The 8,420-nt window shown below is 29.1% G+C and overlaps 2 long non-coding RNA genes across 3 annotated transcripts; both read left to right on the top strand.

The window, feature by feature from the left end:
• Nucleotides 1-2,881: 2,881 nt before the first annotated feature.
• LOC105797093 (uncharacterized) lies at nt 2,882-5,270 on the top strand. 2 transcript variants are annotated; one of them, XR_001134631.2, is made up of 3 exons: nt 2,882-3,170; nt 4,170-4,273; nt 4,816-5,270. It is a non-coding gene; the product is annotated as an uncharacterized LOC105797093 (long non-coding RNA). The 2 variants fall into 2 exon arrangements; XR_008197978.1 differs by lacking the exon at nt 2,882-3,170 and having other exon boundaries at nt 3,604-4,273.
• A 1,948-nt stretch (nt 5,271-7,218) lies between these two features.
• On the top strand, nt 7,219-8,084 carry LOC128042451 (uncharacterized). The gene is made up of 2 exons (XR_008197963.1): nt 7,219-7,345; nt 7,615-8,084. It is a non-coding gene; the product is annotated as an uncharacterized LOC128042451 (long non-coding RNA).
• The last annotated feature ends 336 nt before the right edge of the window (nt 8,085-8,420 follow it).

Below are 8,420 nucleotides of genomic sequence, written 5' to 3'. Positions count from 1 at the left end.
CAAGTCTAAAATTGCTCAATATTTAATTCCTAACAATTTTTAAATGTATAAAATAACCTTCGATAGAAAAATTATCATTTTACTCGTAACCTTGTACTTTACTCGATTAAACCGATAACAATCAAATTAACAAAAGTGCCTTTTTAAAGGCTCATCAATAATTTAAAATTAACATAGTCCATCAGAAATTTTAATTTTCTCATATTAGATTTCTATTGGATTCCTCAATGTGTCGTTATACAATAAATAAAACAAATTTGGGGTGTTATGATTCTCCCCTCATAAATTTCAACCTAAAAGATTACCCGAACCAAATAGTTGGGGATACTATTGTCTCATAACATGCTCACTCACTTTCCCAAGTAGCATCTTCAACCTTGTGATTGCGCCAAAGTACTTTCACTAACGAAACCTTTTTGTTCCTCAACTCTTTGGTCTCATGAGCCAAAATTTTCATTGACTCTTCCTCATATGTCAAATCGAGTTGAATTTCCACTTCCTCAAGAGTGATAATATGCGAAGGATCATATCTATACTTCCTCGACATAGAGACATGGAAACATTATGAATTTTTGATAGCTCAGAAGCTGATGCTAATCGATACACTACCTGTCCAATAAGTTCCAGTACCTCATATAGTCTAATAAATCTTGAATTCAATTTTCTTTTCCAACCAAACTGAAGCACCTTCTTCCAAGACGAGACCTTTAAGAACACTTTGTCTCCCATGTTAGAAAAGTTATATGTTGACGTACATCAATTAATAGGTTTTTTTAACAATAATGAAATAGCTTTTTGGAACTTATACTATGAATTGGAAGTTATAATTACAACCAAATTGAGCATGAATATTGTAAACACAAAAGCTCTTTTCGGTTTCGATTGCAAGGAATACGTACAATGTTCAAGTCTATAAATGATACTAAACATAACTTATATCTTGTGAAAGAGATTAGGATACTACAATTTAACAATTATGTTGTCTTACGCTCTTATGTTTTATGACTTAGGGTGGGTTTGGATGGCGGTGGGGTGCGGTACGGTGTGTTTAGCTTACTTTTTATCTTACGCTACAGTATTTAATCTCACTGCCATCTCTATTTTTACACTAATCGCAAATAAATGCATCATCCATCCAAACTCACCCTTATTGTCCGTCTTCTTTTAAATTACTTTTCAATTACATTAATAAATTTATTCAATAAACTTTTATCTTTTATTTGTGTCCATATCTTTATTTTTCCATCTTATATATATAATTATATTGACAAAATGTTATTAATTTGTTAAATAGTTTTTAAAAAATTATTATAGTTGGACATTTAAATTTTTTCATCAAATCCTATTCTAACAATGTTAAACTAAAATAGTAAGGTAATATATATGATAGCTTTTATATAAAATATAACATCTTGTATTAATTACTTTTATAAAATAATATTAATACTTTTAATTAATTAAAATATTTAACTTTAATTTTAAATAACTAATTCTATTTAAGTAAATAAACAAATACATACTAAAAGTAGGAATTGGTAAATAAACTTTGAAATGAAAAATATTAAATATTTTAAATAAATAAATATCATTTTAAATAATATTGTAATTAATTTAAGCTTATTTTAATATTACTTTTTTCCTTAATTGAAATCGATGACAAATTATCATAATTTTAAAATTAAACAATTTTTTGTTTTGTTTTTATTTTATCAATCATTGAAAATGTTACAAATTTTGTTTTTATATTTCGCCTTTTTAATAAGGATAAACTTTTTCTTTTGGCAATAGCATTTTCCTTAAATGTTGCCTTTCATATTGATTAGCCTTTAGATTTTATTTCCATTAAATTTAGCACAATGTTGGTCATGTTATTAAAATATTTTTTCTCTATAAAGGAGGAATCTTCAAGCCCACATTATATTGAACAATAGAGATTTACTAGAGAAAAAAATAAAGTTACGAATTATATAATTAAAATAATTTTTAACAAAAAAATCAAGTGGTACTTTCGTTCCGTAGTAGTTTGATGTAATACATTTTACATCTTTATTTTTTTCTAAAAAAAAATCAAAGAAATATATCTTTTTCATAATTTAAATCAACTTTAAACTTAACCAAAAAATAAAATCTTAGTTTTTTAAAATCACGCAAACTACTCTATTCCCACATTTTTTAATAGTCAAACTTGTGATTTCGTTGGATCAACAACAAAAGCTCTTCCAAAGTTGTCTTTCAGCAACAGTCATTTTCTACTCCTTCATCAACCAATGCCATCTTTATTTTATACAACATTTAAACCATCAAATCTCCCTCACAATCTTTACTCTATTAATGTTTCATATTTAAAACTCTTGAGGCAAGCCATCCTCTAGAACTATATTTTATTTTATCCCCAAAATTTGTTAATCCACACATTAAATTATATTATTATTGTTAAAGTTTCATAAAAGAAATAAAGAAGACTTAAATTTAAATTAGATCATTGCCTTGATATTAAAAATTAATATCCTTAATTAAACGTTGCTTAATTTTTTAGTATTTGGAAGACACACATCAATATGGCTTTCAACTTTATCCAATCATTGCCGTGTATATACATTCGTTATCCTCAGTTCCATATTTTCAAAACAATGACTTTTACGAGGTTTAGTAACATTCTTAAATACAACCTATATATTCCAGGGTTTTATTATATATATTTCTTGACAAATAAATAATTTTTTATATTTATTATATTTATTTTTTATACCATGCTTAAATTTGCTCATAATCCTTCTTTAACCTAAGAATATGTTTGGTTGGGTGTATTGGATTAGCCAATACACTCCTAATCCGTGGCCCCACCGATTACCCTGTTTGGTTGGCTATATTACCCTAATACGGGCCTATTACGCTGCGCACGGATTCCTCATTTTCCCTTATGCAGCGCCGATTTGTAATCCCTTCCAAAAAAAAGGATTACCTAATCGGTCCTCTTTTAACCTCCCAAGCCGTTGCAGCATCTTTTCTATTTTTCATTTTTCTTCCCATTTCCTTCCAACCTTCTCCCTCCTTTTCATGCTTCTATCCTGACCAACCCTTTAACAAACCCTAACAACCCTCAACAAGGCCTTCAATTACAAATCGTATGAGGTAATAGAGTAACAGAGAGTAGTAGCAATGGTTCCCAAGTACGCTTCTCCCTTCTTCTATTCCTTTGATTTCAATTAAATTTCTTTATATATACCATGAATTTAATGATCTGTTCTTGAAATATTGTTTCTTTATTTTTGTTTTTGGGGAAAATGGATTTGCCTTTCATTTCATTCCATTTCGCCTGAAATCGAAAATATGATTAATTTTTGGTTTTTAGGTTATATTTACATGTAATTTCAATGTTAACCGCTTTTGTGTTTAAATTTCGTCTTTGAAATTTTACACTTTCAATCGATCAACTGTATATAGGATTTGATTAATGAAGCTAATAGTTGTGAATTAACGAAAGGGAAAGGTTTTAATGCTCATTGTACTTTGATTGATTGGAACACTATATGGTGTTTAAGGCAATCGATTATTTTCATTGTTAAAATATACCTCTGCTTGTCTGCTTTTAGCTCGTTGGATAGTAGCTCTATAAATAATTATTTTTGTTTTGTCGGCTATGTTGCTGCTGATGAATGTTGGATATGGGTTCGAGTTTTCTCATTTAAGTTTTACATAAATTTGGAGGTAATGTTAATTGGACTCGGGTGTTTTTTGTAAGATATGTGTATGTATGCTTCATAAGTGTGTTCTTTTATGTATTTGGGAATCTTTGGAATATATTAATGTCATATCCATGCCTAAGAATCTGTTGAACATTGCTTGAAATACAAGTTTCCGATACGGTTTTTTTTGGAAAAATGAAGAGTACGAGAGCACCTTACAAGTTGGAAATGGGAAATTAACTTGCTCCTGCTTCATACTATGGTCTATAAGATGGATATTGTGTTTTTTTGCAATCAAGAGCTAGTGTAAGGGGTAGTTGTTTGTAGAATTCTGTTTATGTTAATGGTGATTGTTGTTCGATCTTGTTAATTATGTAATAAGCTCGTAACTCGTTCAAAGGCACAAATGAGCATGCTGTCATAAAGTGTGACTTTAAGAGTGAGAAAGGGAAAACATCTAACTTATTAGATGTACCTTATTAGATGTTGAGAATGCGCTTGCGAAGTTCACATGGGCTAAAGAAGTTCATAAGAAGATGGTTAAGCTGAAAGAGGAAGGCAAACCGATGCCAAAGAACTTTGCTGAGGTAGGTTCACCACTGGTTTTTTTCAGTTATGTTTTTGCTGATCATATGTTGAATGATTAAAATGTATGAGCTAGTGTATTTATGCTTATTGCTCAATTTGTCTGATCTTAAATTCTCTAAGTTAATGTAAGGGAGTTAGTTTGAGTGTCTGATATATATGTTTGACACGGGTGTGTTATGTTCATTTTTTGTCCAAGTTTTTTAATGTATATGGAGGATTTTTAGAGGATTATCTCCCTATATTCATTCTGGTCCCAGACTTTCATCAAACATGGATGCATAAAGGAAAAGAAAGAGTCGAACTAACATAGAGTTACAAATGTTTGGTCTGCTGATCTGCGTTATGCTTTTTTGGTTCAATGCCAGATTGCTTAAAAGACTGAGATGTCTGCCTTCATTCATCTTCAGTTGCTGAAATTCGCATTTGAGTTCGGATGAATGTTTCTCCCACAGTTTAAAACATCAATGACAAGTATTAGTTTATGCATCTCTCTCTTTCTCCATTGGAAATGTCATTCGTTTTATTTTTTTATCTTTTGCAGGTGCAAAAGCTAATGGGTTCAACACCATTGGATCTTGCCAAGTTTAATATGGTAAAGAGTGGAGAAATGAGCCGTAATGCTCCTTGTCCATGTGGTTCCAAGAAGAGATACAAAAGGTAATTTGGCACACTATTTCCCAGCGATCTGTGTTGCTGTGAGTAGCTCATAACCTGGACGCAGTGCTTAAGAGATTTTATGTCCTCAACCACGGAATGTTTTTCCAGTGCCAGTGTTGTTCCCTTCAAGTAGCACAATTTGTTTATCTTCTTTCGTAAGAAGTTTCGCTTTGTGAGCTAGTTTCGTTTTGATACTTATATGTTGTTGGGGTCTACTTTAGTATCTAACTTTACAAGTAGGTCTATTTTGACTATGAATTTATATTCCGTCCAAATTTAATGATGTGAGACAATCTTAAAGTGTTATGTCAATAAAATTTTATATATTTCAAGTTCAAAGATTAAAATATATCTAATTGTAAAGTTCAATTATTAAAGTGGGAAAAAATATACAAGTACTAAAATAAACTTAATTGTCAAGTTCAGTCAAGAAGTATACTAAATTTTGGGGTAAATTTTAAAATTATACATGAAATTTAATTTAGGGTATGTTTGTTAATATTTGAATATTATATTTATGCAAAATATAATTTTCAAGTTATTTATTACTTTTAATTTTTTTGTAGAATAATTAAATTATTTGATTCACTAATGATGTTTTAGCACATTAAATTTGTATTTCGGTTTAAAAATAATAAATGAGATTAAATATTTTATATTATTATATATTATGATTTTAGTAAATTAATATAAGAATAATTTTATTAAGAATTTTATTAAATTATATATTTTTATTAAATTATATTTAATAATAATTATTTTAAATTATTATTAAATTATTTATTATTTATATTAATAATCTTATTAAAATTTAATAACAATAACAATAAATCATCTACCTAAAAAATTTCATTAAGGGTATTTTAGTCATTTTAGTTTTTTTCCTTATGCTATTACGCCTCTATTCCATTCAACCAAACACAAGAGTACTATTACGCCTCTATTCCATTACATTCAACCAAACAATTGAATTGCTATTACACCTCTATTCCATTATGCCTCTATTCCATTACAGCGAACCAAACCTTGCTCTTAATAAAAAGATAAATGCACATTAGCGTACTCAAACCCACATCCTCCTTACCAACAATACTGATGCTAATCGAACTAAGATTCAATCGGCAACCTATAAATAAAATTTTAAAATCCAAGTACCAAAAGGTGATACAAATAGAGACAATTAAAAATGATAAAAATTTGATTTAATCTTTTAAAAATTATAAAGGCATGAAATTATATTTTTACTGAAAAAATTATAATTAAATTAAGCTCCCTAAAAAGAATTTATAACTTCATCCCTGCCGCAGTCAAATAAAAAGAAGTAGAAAAACAAACCTAGTGTTTAACATAGAAGTTATAGTTCAACACGCAAGAGAGTCCGCCATTAAGTTTTCATCAACCAAACATCCCAATTCTCATACTCGCGTTCCAGAATCGAATAAATATTTGTATATTTATATTTCTAAAATAGTTTAAAATTAGATAATCTCAAATATGATAGAAATATTTATATTTTGTATTGAATTTAAATTTTAAACACAATTAATTCCTAATTTAATATATTATATGATATTTTAAATTTATTAGAGTATATTATAATATCTTTGATCGCGACTAATTTCTCGACCCACTAACACACACATTCACATTATTTTATGATTCACACAATCCAAATGCTAAACTGGTAGGTAAAGATTTAAATAAATAATTTTCTTTTTAATTTCCTTTTGGTTTCTAAACTATCCTATTAACCCTATCTGCATCTACTTAACCCCATTTGAGAGCGCATTTTTCATTTCAGTTTATGGGAGTTATATATATTCCACAATTACAAACTCATGTCTTCCTTTTCTTTCTTTTAATTACACTTATAATTTTTAATACATCTTTAAATTAATTTATAATCTCCTTTTCTATTTATTAAAATGTCATTTTATATAATTAGATTTAAAATAATTAATATTTATATTTTAATTTAATTAAATTAATTTTAGTTGCTGTATTTTTAAAATTTAAAATTTTAATCCTTATTCAAATAGTAACAATTAAATTCAGTTATTAGTCTTCTATTGTGCATATAGTTGTAGATTTAACCCATATTCTCTTATTTTGAAAATTTAAAATTTAAATGTACAGGGACTAAAATACCAAATTTAAATATAAAATTAAATCCATAATTTTTACAAAGTACAGGGACTAACAGCAGAATTTAACCAAGATAACATAAAGAGTATTGCTCCGACTAAATATGAAATATCTATGTGTGTTATATATAACGACTATTTCGAGAAAATATTCCAATACCTTTCTCTGTAAGTCCTAATTCTTGCTCCATCTCTCTTTAAAACAAAGCCTTTCTCCAACGCTCTCTTCATCTGCAAACTTCACTACTCCCATCATTTAGCTTTATCTGAGTAAGTTCAAAGTTCCCACTTTTTCATTTTTACCCCTATGTTCTTCTTGTTTTAGATGTATTTCTCATTAGTTTTTTAGTTAATATCAGACGAAACCATGTTTTTATCTTGCTAACTATATCTTCTCTCTTTTTGATTTTTTGTTTCCTCTCGAAAACATGCTTTTTCTATCCTAACCAAACTCTTGAAACAATGAAACCCAGAATCTCTTTTCTTTTATCGTCTTTTGCCTTGTTTAATTTCTCATGGAAATTATTTGTGGGTTTTAGTTGAGTTTGTGAAATTTATTGAGGCAATGGATAAAGAGAAAGAGGTGAATGCGGCGAGTGGTGGTGTGAATGTGGCAGAGAAGAAGAGATTGTCGCAAGCCAATTCTGAGGCCATGGAGAAGTGTTTGGAAGAGAACAAAGGAGACAACACCAAATGCAAGGATAAGGTTGAAGCTTTCAGATCATCTTCCTCAACTTCTTCTCCAACAAAACCCTTGAGGCGTTTCATAGTAAGGAGTGGTTCATTGAGTGATGTTTGAATGGAATTCCGGGTATCTCAAGCTTCTTTTTATATTTGAAATGAATTAGTGGGTCAAAATCACTTCCCTTTAGCTTGTTTCAGTCCATAATTTCAAAATTTGTGAAAATGGTAGTTGAAAGTAATTTGAGAAAATTTAGTTGTGTATGAACAGGCGGTAGACTTTCTTTTCTTATGTTTTAATTTGTGAAAATTGAAGTAATTTGAGAAAGTTTAGTTCAGAAGATGAAAAACTCTAGTGTTGATAGCCATAGCTGGCTTGTGACGTTTTTTTTTATTAGGAGAGTGATGTATGTTTGATGAGGCAAGGGATTCCTTCCCAATTTGAGGGCACACACTCCTTTCCTCTGCACACCAGAATTGTGCGTCCTGGAACTGGCTATCCACTATCCTCTGTCAAACCATGTGGGGCTATCAAATAACCCTTTTCCACTACTGCTGATTGTGTGATGTTCAATGTTCTTTTACATAAACACCTTTTTGTGTTTACAATTAGCATTGCATCCAAATTTCTTCCTGCAAAACCAATGAATTGAATAATGAACTA

The sequence above is a fragment of the Gossypium raimondii genome, chromosome 7, assembly GCF_025698545.1.
Source record: "Gossypium raimondii isolate GPD5lz chromosome 7, ASM2569854v1, whole genome shotgun sequence".
NCBI lineage: Eukaryota > Viridiplantae > Streptophyta > Magnoliopsida > Malvales > Malvaceae > Gossypium > Gossypium raimondii.
This window is presented reverse-complemented; position numbering and strand designations above follow the sequence as displayed.